At 37.6% G+C, this 15,409-nt stretch overlaps 1 pseudogene; it reads left to right on the top strand.

Moving 5' to 3' along the window:
• Positions 10,605-11,794, top strand: Gm5354 (predicted gene 5354; annotated as a pseudogene).

Genomic DNA, 15,409 nt, shown 5'->3' with positions numbered 1-15,409 from the left:
GCTGAAGGAACCCTGATATAGCTATCTCCTGTGAGGCTTTGCCAGTTCCTGACAAATACAGAAGTGGATGTTCACAGTCATCTATAGGATGGAACACAGGTCCCCCAATATGGGAGCTAGAGAAAGTACCCAAAGAGCTGAAGGGGTCTGCAACCCTATAGGTGGAACAACAATATGAATTAATCAGTACCCCCAGAGCTCGTGTCTCCAGCTACATATGTAGCAGAAGATGGCCTAGTCGGCCATCACTGGGAAGAGAGGCCCCATGATCTAGCAAACTTTATATGCCCCAGTACAGGGGAATGCCAGGGCCAAGAAGTAGGAGTGAGTGAGTAGGGGAGCAGAACAGGGGGAGGGTATAGGGGACTTTTGGGATAGCATTTGAAATGTAAATGAAGAAAATATCTAATTTTAAAAATGTGGGGAAAAAAAAGGAAGGCACACTGGAAGGCGCCTAGGGTCATTTCTGAATGAGGCAATTTGCAGTATTCACTACACCCATATTGTCGGGGCATTGGGTTCCCTGTGGTTGAAACTATGCTTCATACCACTTTCACCCACCAACCTTCCGATCTTCCCATCTGTATTGCTTTACCCATTAGATAATATCACCCAAAGTGTAATTTGCTATCAAAGGTCCTTGTCAGTGTGGAATACCATGATGACCTCCTTGGTATATTTAATGAGCATAATTTTATGCTTTCAAGGATGAACCTTTTTCCTACCCTAGGGCTGTCTCCTCATAGCACTTACTCTATAAAAGGACCTAGAACTCTGCATGACTATCCCCAATGCAATTTACCTGAGCATATTATTAAATCCAGTAATATTTTCAAAGTGATTTTTAAAGACATCAATCTAAACATATCACTATCTTACTTTTTCCTTTTTAAAAGTTTTTGTTAGTAACAATTTAATGTGTTTGTTGCAGTTTCCCTCTTATCCCTAGCTAACTCCCAAATAATTGAGACTGTAATATGACATTTAGTTAACAAGTTTTAAGGGCATAAAAAATGAGCAATGTTATTCTATTTTAATCCTCTAAGCTAATCTGGCTACTTCCCAGTCAAAATCCCAGTAATACTTGCATTTTAGTACTGATATTGCTCTCTGGTTTCCAGGTGTTTTCTCATGGTGTCTCCTGGACTCTCTCCCCATGGTGAATCCCCTTCTCCTCTCTTTCATCCTCCATTCCTTTGCTGGGGGAAAGTCTATCCCCATTCTTTCCCCTACCCAGTCATTGACTGGTCAGCTTCTTTATTGACTAATCAGAGAATAATTGGGGAGCAATGTTTTGTAACCTGATATGGGGGCACAGAAATCAGTATAAAAGGATAGTCTTAACACAATGCACGATAACATTATGCCTATAATTTTTCATACTTTGATTATATTCTTTTCATCTTCCAAAGATGAAAACCAGAACCCAGAACCTCCCCACCTTCCTATCTCTCCAACTTCATGGCTTTATCCCTCTTTTATAAAATAACCTCTCTCTCTCTCTCTCTCTCTCTCTCTCTCTCTCTCTCTCTCTCTCTCTCTCTCTCTCTCTCTCTCTCATCTGTTTTGGGTTGGTCAGTGATCCCTGAGATGTGGTTAATAGACCCACTGGAAGGGTGCCATTTTTTCATCTCCTACCAGCTAGCCAACAATGACTACTCAGCAGCTCAGGTAAGAGACCTAAATAACATCTCCAATTTCCCTTTCATAACAGGCAGTGTTCAACAGTATTTTTACTGATTCAAGTATTTCCTCTTGTTCCCAAGATAATATTAATTGCACTGACCAACTATTCTCAGTTAATCACATTTACCCTAATTCAGTCATTTCCTTTCCTCTAACATTCATGACTCTGGAGGCTTTGTGTGGAACTTATGGTTTTTCTGCAAATCATATACAATCATATAACATCTCTCTACGCATAATTGTTTAAAATATTTTTTCTTTCACAGAATTAAATTTAGCCTTAGTACATAATTTTTAAAGATCTATTTTATGGGAGTTCACAATCTACGTGTATATCTGCCTACCAGAAGACACCAGATTACATTACAAATGTTTGTGAGCCACCATGTGGTTGCTGGAAATTGAACTCAGCACCTCTAGAAGAGCAGCCAGTGCTCTGAACTGCTGAGCCATCTCTCTAAGCCCCAGGATATGAAGTATTACACTATCCATAAGAGGGTTTAACTGAAGCTTAAAGAATATGATGGAATTGCTAAACAGTATTGAATATCTTTACTGGTGCATCACAGGATTTTATTCTTGATCATTGCACAATTTAGATCAAGTTAAAAATCTACATAGGTCCAGAGCTCTGTTTAATTCTTTGAAAGAGTTTGTTGGTTGAATTGTTACTTTTGCCACCAACAAAATATGCATTTTAATCTAAGACCATTTTTCCTTTTGTTTTGTTTTTAATTTAGATTTGGGCTCCAACATGTAGTTCCAAAGTTTCTATCTTTGATAGGTTGGAAAATCGGTTTTGTGTAAATGTGTCTGACACATTAGTTTCTAAAAATAAATTTTGGATTGCTCCTAGGTTAGCCTTCTGAAATTACATAACTTTCAAAGTTATTAATATCACACAGAATGTATCTTCCCATGTTGTTTTTAAAAATCAACACATTGTCTTTCCCACTAACACCATCATCCCTAAGTCTTCCTTTCTTTCTTTATTCTTTGAAGGGATCCTGACTAGGAGAAGTATTAACTGACTGTCTTCCAGATGACCATAACGGGAAGTTTAGGCACCTCAAATAGCTCCCCACACCATACTCTGACTTTTGAAAGTAATCATTTCTACTTACTCAGATTTTTTTTAAATGTTATGACCACATTGCTTTCCAAAGTATATCTTTATGATAGGCCCTGCATTCCCAAATGTGTAAAGAGATGTCAGTATATGGTTAATAGGCACACTAAGGCAGACAGAATCCATGGGTTTGGTGCTCAGCAGCTTCTTTTAATGATTGATGCATTATTGCAGCTGGGCTAATTATACCATGTTAATACCAGCTATTTCGAACTATTTTGAGCAGCCATGGTGAATCCTGACTGAACTTGCCTTCCTAAGACTCACTGTTTCTTGACCTACAAAGACACAGAGTAATTTGAACACTCTCTGACATTCTATATGAACTTTTAGGGCCGTAATTCTATATGGCACAGAAGGGTAGAGGAAGAGTATAGTTAATTGTGCAGAGAAGGATTTTAATAAGATATCTTCCTAACTATTTTTAATAATTTCTGCTTCTTTTCAAGTTAAATTATCTAAGGATGTAGCTCAGCTATTAGTGTGTTTGCCTAACATTCACAAAGCTCTAGATTTGATCTCCAGGACTATATAAATGGGATATGGCTATAAACACCTGTAATCCCAGTACTTGTGGTGGGGGTAGAGGCAGAAGGATCAGAAATTTAAGGTCATCCTCAGCTACATTGAAAGTTTGAGGCCAGCCTGACATACATGAAAATCTGTCTCAAAGTAAGGAAATAAAGAAAACATTTAAAAATAAATTAATAATACTCTCTCCCCAAAGCTTGGGGATAATTATGAAAGAGGAAGTAGAACAATTTTAAGAAAGAGCCAGAGGTGGTGGATGGCTGCAGTGAAAGACCATCTTCTTGGCACATTGGAGCAGTTGAATATATGAACTCATAGTAGTTATGACAGCATCCACAAGAGCTGTATGAGCTCAAATCAGACAAGATCATTCCAGAGTGGGGAGGTTGGCATGAAGTACCATCCCTAGCTGAGTAGCTATTAATGAACGATAGCTTTTGGGACAGGGAGAGTTAGTTTTCTTTAACAATTTAACCTTTGGTTGGTTGACCACACACCAAAGGCAATATGAGTAGCATAAACTGGAGTTTATGGGAACAAATATCATGAAGGATGTTTGATAAAATCTCCAAAAATTATATTAATTTTATATTTACCTTAAATCATATGCAATTGATATAAGTATATGTTGTGAATATAGACTATACATTATATATGTGTATATATGTATATATGTGTGTGTGTGCATATGTGTGTGTATACACACACATATACATGTGCATATATTTTATGAAACTTGTGCTAGTAATGCTTCCCCATAAGAGCTATAGACTATCTAACAAACCCCGAGTTTGGTTTGTTAGACAGGAATGAGAACTCTCTGTTTAAGGTGTTAGTCAAGGTAGAACACAAAACTCCAAAAACAGTACAGGCTATTACTGTTGTCCTTGGTTGCCTCTCAGAGGTTGAAGGTAAGTGGCTATTGCTGAAGACAACACATACTTTGGACACAGGACTCATAATTTCAAATTGAGTCTAATCTAAAACCCTCCCTTTTGTAGTCTAGCTTTCATAATACCAGCAAGTACTATGTAAGCCACTAGGGTAAAGAAGCAAGCAGTAGTCCTAGTCAGCTATGATGCCTATGAATATAACAATAGCCTTCATGCTAAAGAAGTCCCATCAGTGCAGCAGTGGCTATCACATGTTGGCTATAACCAACAGTTGTCTAATTGGATTTCTTAAGGACTATTAGATAGGAAATAAATGGTGTTTAGTATGAGAAGCCCAGCTAACTTCCTGGAACTAGTGAAATCATATATTTTAGAAAAGAACCTACTACTATCAATGTACAATTTCTAGCTGCATTCTAAAACTTTTTCTTACATCTACAGATATGTGTACCTTTCTCCTTCATCATAGAAGTCTCTCCTCACAGCAAATGGAGACCATTTCAGAAAAACATAGCTGGTTACAATGCAAACATCAACAGACAGTTATGAGCCTTGACCCAATAAATACATCTAGAAAAAAAAAGTTACATCTGAGGCTCAGGATGCCTCATGTAATTGTGTGTAGAAATATTGCAAACACCACTCATCCAAAAGTCAGATGGAAGATTGTGTCTCTGATAAATGGCATGAAAGCAATAGCTGTGATATGTCAACAATACGGTTACCTAACATGACCTGAGCACTGACACTATCAGTAGACATGGTGACCCAAGGGGGTCTAATGGGATTCTACCCTAAACAAAAGCTACAGGCAACCACTGAAAGGAAGAAAAACTAGCCTCTTACAGTGTTGACTTCCCAACTGGTTATCCATACAGTGTGGTCAGCCCTAAGATTATAGATACAAAAGCCACATTAAATGGATTCAGGTTATGTTTATGTATTTCTGCATAAATGTATATGTAACACTCATAAAGCAAAGAGGATATCAGTTTGGAAAAGAGAGAAGGATGTGGGAGGGATGGAGGGAAGATAAGGATGGGGGAAGTGATGCTATTATGATTTAATTTTTAATTTCTTAACTAAAAATGGGGACAAAACTATGGTGGGTGTGAAAGAAATGTATCTGGGAAGAACTAGAGAAGAGGAAGTAAATATGATCAAAATACAATGTATGATACTCTCAAAGAGTTAAAAATAGCTTTTAAAGTTAAGTTGAAACAAGTGCCAATATTAAACATGAATTTAGTTTTATATATGGGCATGTTGGATCCGTCAATATCATTATGCTTATAAAGTTGATTTAATATTAGATGGATCTTGGCCCATTATATATATATTTAAACATTAATCTAGGTGAAGCCTCAAGGCTCTAGTTATTTTACATTTAAAAGTCATGTTTTGAATGATTTTTTTTCTCAGTTTTGAAGCCTGGGTCCTATCCATAGGAAGAAGAGAAAAATTTTTACATACTTGGGTGACTGTGGTTCTCTAGTGATTGGTCATTTAATCATGTGTACATATGTGTGCATATATGAGTGCGTGCATGAGTGTGTATGTGCATGCATGTTCATCTGTGAGTATATACATATGTGTGTGTGTGTGTGTGTGTGTGTGTGTGTGTGTGTGTGTGTTGTGGGTAGCCCTGGTGTTACTTGCATTTTGATGCTAATTGCACTTTCCCAGGAGGGGTTGGAGTGAATCACATACACAGGTAACTTCTTGTGAACTTTTTCCCCACCTTAACTTGGAAAATAAAGGCTAGAACCAGTGATTGGGCAGTGGTTCTGAAGGGAAAGTGGAACTGAAAAGTTTGGGGGAGATGGAGGAGAGGAAGAGAAGGAGAAAGGACAAAGATGAAGGAAGAGGAAAATGATTCAGACTCTTTGTGGCTTTAAATAGCCACAGGTAGCTACAAATAGAATAATTGGGACTGCTTTTCTAATCTAGGTGGGAAGCTTGTATCATTATCAATTATTGTATGGGTATCTTGTGAATTGAGAATTCATTGATATATAAATCTGACTGGTTAATTATAAGCTTTGAGTTTTGATTTACTGGGTTAAGGGAATTTGTGACAACTAGCAGCAGGGGGTAGATGGCTGAGAAGGAACAGCCAGTTCTGAAGCAGGTGAACCAGAGCTGGGAAGACCACCGACTAGGGCTAGCCAAGAGGTGGCGAGACTGCTGGAGTAGAGAATAACTGGCCGGCCATAGCGCAGGATGTTGCCATTTTTTAATTATTTCCCACAACATGTGTCCATGTGTGAGAGTGTGTCTCTGTGTGGGCAAGCTGCTTAGGACCACTAATGTTTTAAAGACAGGAGTATTCAAAGCTCTCTTAAGTGGAAGCATTACCTAAGACTCTTGGCTAGCCAAATGTGGGTGAGTCCAGCCTTCCCTGAATAGCTGACCACATCCACTGCTCTGTAAGCTCTTTACCTAAAGTAAATGAGAAATGAGGGTCGTCATGAGTGCCACAGTAAAAGGTCAAAGTGCTTCATTCCCATCTCAGAAGCAACAGCTCTCTAAGATCCTTAGCTCTGTGTCTTTGCTAAACAAAACAGCTCCAGGGTAGCAATTTTTAATTATAAGACACAAGCTTTTCCTGATGGCCTTTTGCCTTGGAGGCATTAAATAACCTGTCCACTAACAAGACACAAAAACAACAGAAATGTCAGTTTAAATGGCACATGGGAATAAAAGGATGGAATTGTATGCCTTGTATAAATAATGATTTATTTGGAAATATCTAAGCTTCCTTTGCTTTCTCATTGTGTATCTGAAGACAAGGATGGCAATTTTTTGTTGTATATTAAAAACTGCTAATCAATGTTGATGTGAGATTTTTTTTATTTGCAACCCTTTTAAAATAAATTTTTTAAAATAGAAAAAGAAACCTGCTACAGAGTTGTCCCACAGTTTGTATAACCCTTGTGTGAAATTTTTTTATTGCACTAATAGGATATATTTTAATGAGGAAAAAAAAGATTTCTACTCACTGAGTCAAAGTTTGTGTCCTAGTTTCATTTCTATTGCTATGATAAAATACCCTGACAAGAAGCAGCTTATAGAACAAAAGTATTTATTTCAGCTTCAAATTCCAGTATACAGTACATCATTGTGAGGAGAGCAACCTAGGGATTTCAAATAGATATTCACACAGCATCTACAGTCAAGAGCAGAGAGAAATGAACACATATATGCCCACTTGCTTGATTGTTTATGTTCAGCTCAACACCTATATTCTTATATAATCCTGGAATCCCTGCCTAAGGGATATCATTGTCCACAGTAGGCTGAGTATTCCCATATCATTTAACTTATTTAATAAAACACCTCATAGACATACCCACAGGCCAACCCAATGCAGACAATCCCTCATTGAAACTATCTCCCAAGTAATTCTAGGTTGTGTTGAGTTGATAATTAAAGTTAACCATCTTAATTAATGACTAAATGATACATCAGAATAAGCAAGAATGGAGTTCACCAATAAATTATTCTATGGTATTTAAAAGGATTGCTTTCTAATGCAAAAATATTAATAAGCATTAAAAATTCAGGAGGCCATTTGAAATTAAAATACACAGATATATTTACTATCCGTACTTTGACTAATTTGTTGAATTGTTAAGTGGTTCTACATGTGGCACCAAGACAGATTTAGCTCCTTTGTGCTTTTGTTTTGTATCAGTACAATCACCATAGTAATAGATCTAACACACAAAGTCAATTGCAGCTTGGAGTAAAGATCCAGATATGGAGCAGCAAGGGAATGAAATGATAACAAGTAGACAGAAAGCTGGGATCAGATGGCATTGGCTCTCACATAGAGAAAATGCAGCGCCCCAGAAGCTCAGGATGTTTATTATATGGAACTGACTAGTGTCTTAGTTACTTTCCTATTTCTGAGAAGTGACACCATGACTGTGAAGCAATTTATTTTTTAAAAAAAAATCATTTAGTTAAGGCTTGAGTACAGTTTCAATGGTGAGTCTTTGGTGAGGAGCAGGGTGGGATATTGAGGCACAATTATCATGAGGCAGAGAGAGCACTAACTAGGAACAATCAGAGCCCATTGTAACACACCTCCTCCAACAAGGCTACACCTCTTTATTCTTCCCAAACATTTCCATGAACTAGGGGCCAAGCATTCAAATGTATGAGCCTATTGGGGCCGTTTTCATTAAAATCACCATAACAGAGTAGCAGGGTTATATATAAAGCTGAACAAAAGCCAGGGTTTCTACATACAGAAAAACAAGGAGGCAGGTTATTAGTATACAGCTAGATCAAGGAAACAGGTTTACCTAGTCTATGTAGGAGGAGCCTCTGCAGAGAAATAGTTGTCTGGTGGTACATATCTGGAGGGAGAAATCTAAGGTATATCGTTTCTATATGCACTGTCAGCATCAACAAATGGACCATAAGGAGGCTTTGCCATTTCCTGAGCAGAGAGGTAGTGCCTAGGGAGAATACTTTGCTATTTCATTCTGTGTCTGAAATTAAGGCTCTTGATAAGGCCATGACAATGTCAATAGAACACAGTTACTCAGTAATTCACACACACACACACACACACACACACACACACACACACACACACACACAAACACGGTTCCTTTTGCTCCCCACAGCCATTCATGGAAACCAAATCCAAATGAGTTAGTAATATAAGATGTTCAGTGAAAAAAATGGTACATAGGAAGAGTACAATTCATGATGCTTCTAACTATTATCATAGGGCTTCTCCTTCATGAGTTTCTTATATTAATCATTTATTAAACTTTAGGGAGGACATCAACTTAAAAACAAGTTCACAAAACTTTTGGACATTTTGGGCAGTATGAAAATATTTAGAAATAAAGTTACAACTAATATTAAATTATCAAATATAACTACCATACTGTTACAGGAACAATTTAAAAGCCACATCTATTCACTAGACCTCAAATCCCTCAAGAGATAAGAGACTAAGAGACAGAAAGACACAGGGATATATAATGCATAAGAATAAAATGTAACAACCATGTGAAATATTTTCACACTAAAAATTGCAAATGTTTATTAATAAAATTTCTAAATGATTCAAAATATATTCCATGTGCATTAGCTAAAACACTCGATAGAATTAGTGCTTATCAAAATTCCACCAAACTAGATTTTGCAGATTTGATGGAAAAGTAAAACAGAAATTGGCCAGGTGATGATGTAGCATTACAGAAATCTTACAATGACCAAAATAAATTTCAAAAGAAGAGAACAATGAGAAGAATCAACTCCAGTATCAAAACCTAATACAAAACTAGAGTTAAAAAGATAATGTAATGTCAGGCAGACATTCATTTGTAAAGAGTGAGAAAAAAATCATTTGACTTTCAGAAAATGGTACTTAGAAAACTGGATGTCCTCATAAGGTAAAAGAACTTAAGCCTCAAAAAATTTAAAATATTATTTTCCATTGAAGGCCTGACACTGGGCAAAAAGCATTTATTTTAGTTCACAATTATAGAGGCCTGAAGTTTTCTTTGCTGAGAGCACACTGCAACAGAAGTGCGTGTGTTAGAGGCTCTCAGGCAGAACATGTCAGAGATGAGGGATACTCCAGGTTTGCTTCTAACTAACTTCTCCCTAAAGACCAGCATTGTTTACTTTTGAAGCAGTACCCACAAGGATCAAATTACTCTGATAATCCCCACCTCTGATAGATTCAATAATGTGGTCATCATCACATTGAAGACCAAATTCTCATTGTAGTGACTTGAATAAGATTGATCCTTATATATAGGCTGATATATTTGAATGCTTAGAGAATGGCTTTAAGATGTATGGCTTTGTTGGAGTAGATGTAGCCTTGTTGGAGGAAGTATGTCACTGTGGGGAGTTCAAAGTTTGGGGGTTTCAAATGCTTAAGCTAGGTTCAGTGACTCACTTTTACTGCTGCCTACTGATTCAAACGTGGAACTCTCAGCTCCTTCTCCAGCAATGTCTTCCTGCATGCCACCATACTCCCCACCAGGATGACAATAGACTAATAAACTTCTGAACTATAAGCCAGCCCCAACTAAATGTATTCCTTATAAGAGTTTCTTTGCTCATGGTGTCTCTTCACAACAATTTAAATAAAAGGCACTCATGCATGTACCTTTTGACTACAAACCACTCCCAACCACAGTATGTCGTTACCTCACACCCCACAACAAAACTTACACAAAAATTATCCCATATTAAAAGAGTCTTGGCAATAGTGCTTAAAATATAACATTGAAAATGCTTAAGAACTTTGATTGGGTTAAGGTTTCTTAAGTATGGCTCTATGCTTCTCCCTGTTTCAGAGACAGCATCTTCTCATGCAGTGCCAGCCTTGTCCCTTAGGCAGGATGGCAAAGGTCAGAGTAAATTGATTTTGCCATATTGGATGGCTGGTTACCAGGTCTTCCAGCTCATCTGGCAAAGTTCATATTGTTACCATCAATGACCCCTTCATTGATTTCAACTACATGGTCTACATGTTCCAGTATGGCTCCACCCATGGCAAGTTCAACAGCACAGTGAAGGCTCAGAATGGAAAGTTTGTCATCAATGGGAAGGGCATCACTATCTTCCAGGAGGGAGAAAATGGGGTGATGCTGGTGCTGAGTATGTTGTGGTATCTTCATCACCATGGAAAAGGCCAGAGCCTGCTTGAAGGGTCAGCCCAAAATGGTCATCATCTCCATCCCTTCTGCCAATGCCCCCATGTTTGTGATAGGTGTGAACCACAAGTAATACAACTCACTCAAGATTGTCTGCAATGCTTCCTACACACCAACTGCTTAGTTCCCAGCCAAGGTCATGCATAAAAACACTGGCATTGTTGAAGGACACATAACCACAGTTCATGCCATCACTGCTGCCCAAAAGATTGTACATGGCCTCTCTGGGAAGCTGTGCTGTGATGGCCATGGGGCTGCCCAGGACATCATCTCTGTATCCACTGGTGCTGCCAAAGCTGTGGGAAAGGTCATCCCAGAACTGAATGGGAAACTCACTAGCGTAGCTTTCTACATTCTTACCCCCAATGTGTCCATAGTAGATCTGACATGCCACTTAGAGAAAGTTGCCAAATATGAAGACATCAAGAAGGTAGTGAAGCAGACATTCGAGGACCCACTAGAGGGCATCCGGGGCTACACTGAGGAACAGGTTGTCTCCTGTGACCTTAACAGTGATTCCCACTCTTCCACCTTTGATGCTAGGGTTGACATTGCTCTCAATGACAACTTTGTGAAGCTCATTTCCTGGTACGGCAAAGAATACAGCTGCAACAGCAGGGTAGTAGACCACATGGTCTACATGACCTTCAAGGAATAAGAACCCCTGGTCTGCCTGCCCTGGCAAGAACATGAGAGCAAGGAAGAGCCCCCTGGCTGCTGAGTTTTCCCTGTATCAACTCAGCCCCCAACACTGAGCATCTCTCTCACAGTTTCCATCCCAAACCCTGAGAATAATGGGAGGGGCCTAGAGGGCCCTTCTCTCCTGAATACCACCAATTAATTTTACTTCACCCACACACACACACAAAAAGATTTTTTAAATACTATACTAAAATCATGGTCTATAAAAATTGGTGGTTTTCTTCTAAATCTAAAATATGTGTACTTAAAATTATACTATTAAGTAAAAAATAAACCATAAACCATAGGAAAGAAAAAAATTGAGAAAACATACACATTGTACAGTTAGTCCAGAATATGTAAAGAACCTTTACAGTGCAGTAGTGAACAATATTAATAGACACTTTTAAAAACATAGTCAAGAGATTTCAATAATTCACCACAAAAATATCTTAATGGATGATAATCCCATCGAAAGATGTTCAGGACAACTAACTAGTAGGGAAAATTTTGGCAACTAGGATGGCTATCACAAGAAAGGTAACCACTAGTGCTGCTCAAGTCGTAGAGAATTAAGAAGATAAAATTGTGTTAGTACCTTATCAAACACTTTGGTCCTATCTCATAAAGTTAAATGTGAATTTACTGCACAACCCATATATTCTATTTATCCAAGAAAAACAACCAAAACACATATCACACAAACATTTGGACACAAGTATTATTAGGCATTTTAATCATGATATCCTTTTCTTTTCAAACAATTGAAGCATCAGTCAAGAAAAACTATGTGTAGAGAAAGTGTAGGGAGCCTCTCTAATGAAATACTGCTCAGCAACCAACAATAGGAATGAGCCACGGATACATCTATTCTGAATCTTGCATTCATCTGTTATTGACACTAAATCCTTAAACTCAAACATCACTTTTGTGCAATGTTCAGAAAACTCTATGGAAAGCAATGAGATTAGTGGATATCCAAGGCAGGCTGTGTATGCTGGAGATAGAAAAGGGCAGAAAATGGGCATGAAGGGCATCATTGGGGTGACAAGAATATTCTGATGATGATTTTACAAGATGTTAAATTACATTAAAAGGCATGTTTTGAAGAGATGCATTATATGCTCTTTTAAATACTCCTAAGTAAAGTAGTGTTAAAAATGTTCAGGAGTCAGTAAGGTAGCTCACAGTCAAAAGTGCTTGAATTCAATCTCTGGGATCAAAACGATAGAAAGAGGACAGGGTCCCACAGTTGTTCACAGGCATCCACAGGTGCAAACACACACACACACACACACACACACACACACAGAGAGAGAGAGAGAGAGAGAGAGAGAGAGAGAGAGGCAGACAGACAGACTGACAGACTGACAGACAAACAGAGACAGAAACACAGAGAGACAGAAAGAAGGCAGACAGACTGACAGATAGATAGACAGACATAGATGAGAAACACATATACACACATAATTGTTTCTTTAAAAATACAGTGGTTCTATTCTACATGTCAGAAATGAGGAAGTTGTTACTCTGTCCTATAATAAGTAAATAGCATACTGAAAAATGACTTTTCTAGAATCCAGCAAGGAAGTGGGAACATACAGAAAACCAAGCCTCCAAGATTGAAGAGACAATCAGGTAAACAGAAACTACAAATTACTTGGGTAAGACCCTCATAGATAGAGACTGCTATACCACTACTGCCAAGAAAGGAAGCCTCAAACTGTGATTGACAAGTCACTACAGGTCCAATATCAGTGAGTTTAAGATGTAAAAGTCCAGAATGGCTCTCAAGATTCTCACCTTTGAAAGAAAGGAATACCTGAATCTAGATCACTAATTGTGTGTGTGTGTGTGTGTGTGTGTGTGTGTGTGTGTGTGTGTGTGTGTGTCATATATCATATAATATAATGTAATGTATATATAATGATGTATTATATATCTATGAAGCAACAAAGATATTATTTAGTAGGTGAATGAAATCAACTTGGTACATCTAGACAGTGGTATATTCCTTAGTGCTAGAAAAAAGGACATGGAGGATCCTTAGGAAGTTATTGCTAAGTATATAAGCCTCGTCTGGATAAGATGCACACTTTTTATATTGCATGACAGTGAATATGTGGCATTCTGGAAAAAGTAAAACTGAGGGTAAGCATTAGAGTGTACACACTCTAAGGGTGATGAGCAGGCAGGACACAGAACCGTTAGCTAAGTTGTAGGTTTAAATGATCATAGTGTGTTGGTGCACACTCATTCATGGTAAACCTGTACTTCTCTGGTGTGGGACATTGACAACAGGGGAGGTTGTGGACACCTAATCCAAGAAGATATATGAATGAGCAGATACTTTGCCCATTTTTGTTGGGTTGCTTAACTTCGTTATTTGGGGAATGGAAGAGCGGTATTTATACATGAAATACACACCCTTTATTAGAGCTGTGATTTGCAAACATTTTCTCCCTTTCTCTGGCTTGCTTTTTTCATTATTATAATAGTAAGTCTGGAAGCATAAAATGTATTGAAATTTGATGAGGTTCAATCTATTAATTGTTTATACTATGGAAAAATCAAGCTCTTATTGTCATAGCTAATAAATCTTTGCCTTGCCCAATATCTTAATATCTCCTGTATTTTCCTTCAAAAGTCTTTGAACTTCTCATCTCCATCTGTGATTCACTTTGAGTGTCTGTGCAGGAAGCAGTTTGGGTCTATATTTTCACATGTCTAAGCATTATCTGTTGAAAAGTCTTTGAACTTACCTCTATCTCTGATTCACTTTGAGTGTCTGTACAGTTGGGAATCTAGTCTGTATTTGGTTTATATTTTCACATGTCTCAGAGTTATCTGCTGAAAAGAGACTGTTTCTCTCTTTTACTGAATTATAATAATTCCTTTGAAAAATGTTAATTTGACCAAAAACATAAAAATTTACTTCCAGAATACACTTCCTGTGTCTCTCCATATGCTAGTACTATGGCATCTTAGTGAAATTATAAAGTGAACATCTTTCCATTTTGTTACTTTTTTCTTGTTTGTCCTTAATTTTTTTCTTTGCTTATCCCTGATACTTTTTATCCATTTTTAGCAAGCAAACACCTTTAAAGCTTCAATAGTGTGTCATTTTTATGCTGTGTTATTAATAGAACAACAGACAAAGCTGGGGTAATACACACTTGTATACCAATATTTGGGAGGGAAAGCAGAAGAGTCAGGAGTTGAAGGTCCTCCTTAGCTGCATTTAAGTTTGAGGTTAACCAAGGCTACATGCAACTTATCTCCAAAATGAAAAATAAAAACAGACAAGGAAAACAAGGTGCTTTTGAGTCACCCTGACAGATCAGCCACTACAGAGCTGGAAGAATACATAAAGTACTAGGTATGAAAACAAGAAATTTGACCTCATAAGAATATTCTGTCAGCAGTACCATTTCTTTGAGAAGACTGTAGGAATATTTCTGGCAAAACATGAAAGACAACTAAGACAGAAATATCCCCACTCATTTATGTTCATCATTAATGTCTAGCCTTTGTCATGGCATAAAGATGTTTTTCATATATTGCTCATGATCACATTGCAAAATATTAAACTACCCAAGAAATCCTTGTTGTAAGTACCAATTAATCCATCAAAACAAGTTAAAATAGCTGTGCAAACTGCTGTGATTGCTAAGAAGATGCAGTGGTATCTCCCTGGTACATATGTCTCATTTATGTTTGTTTGATATGTTTTCAAGAAAATATGCTAAGGAGGCCACAAAAATATGTGATAAAATTGGCCTGGTTCTTTT

Source organism: Mus musculus, chromosome 8 (genome assembly GCF_000001635.26).
Source record: "Mus musculus strain C57BL/6J chromosome 8, GRCm38.p6 C57BL/6J".
Classification (NCBI taxonomy): domain Eukaryota; kingdom Metazoa; phylum Chordata; class Mammalia; order Rodentia; family Muridae; genus Mus; species Mus musculus.
The sequence above is the reverse complement of the archived record's forward strand: the minus strand, read 5'-3'. Positions and strand labels throughout refer to the sequence as shown.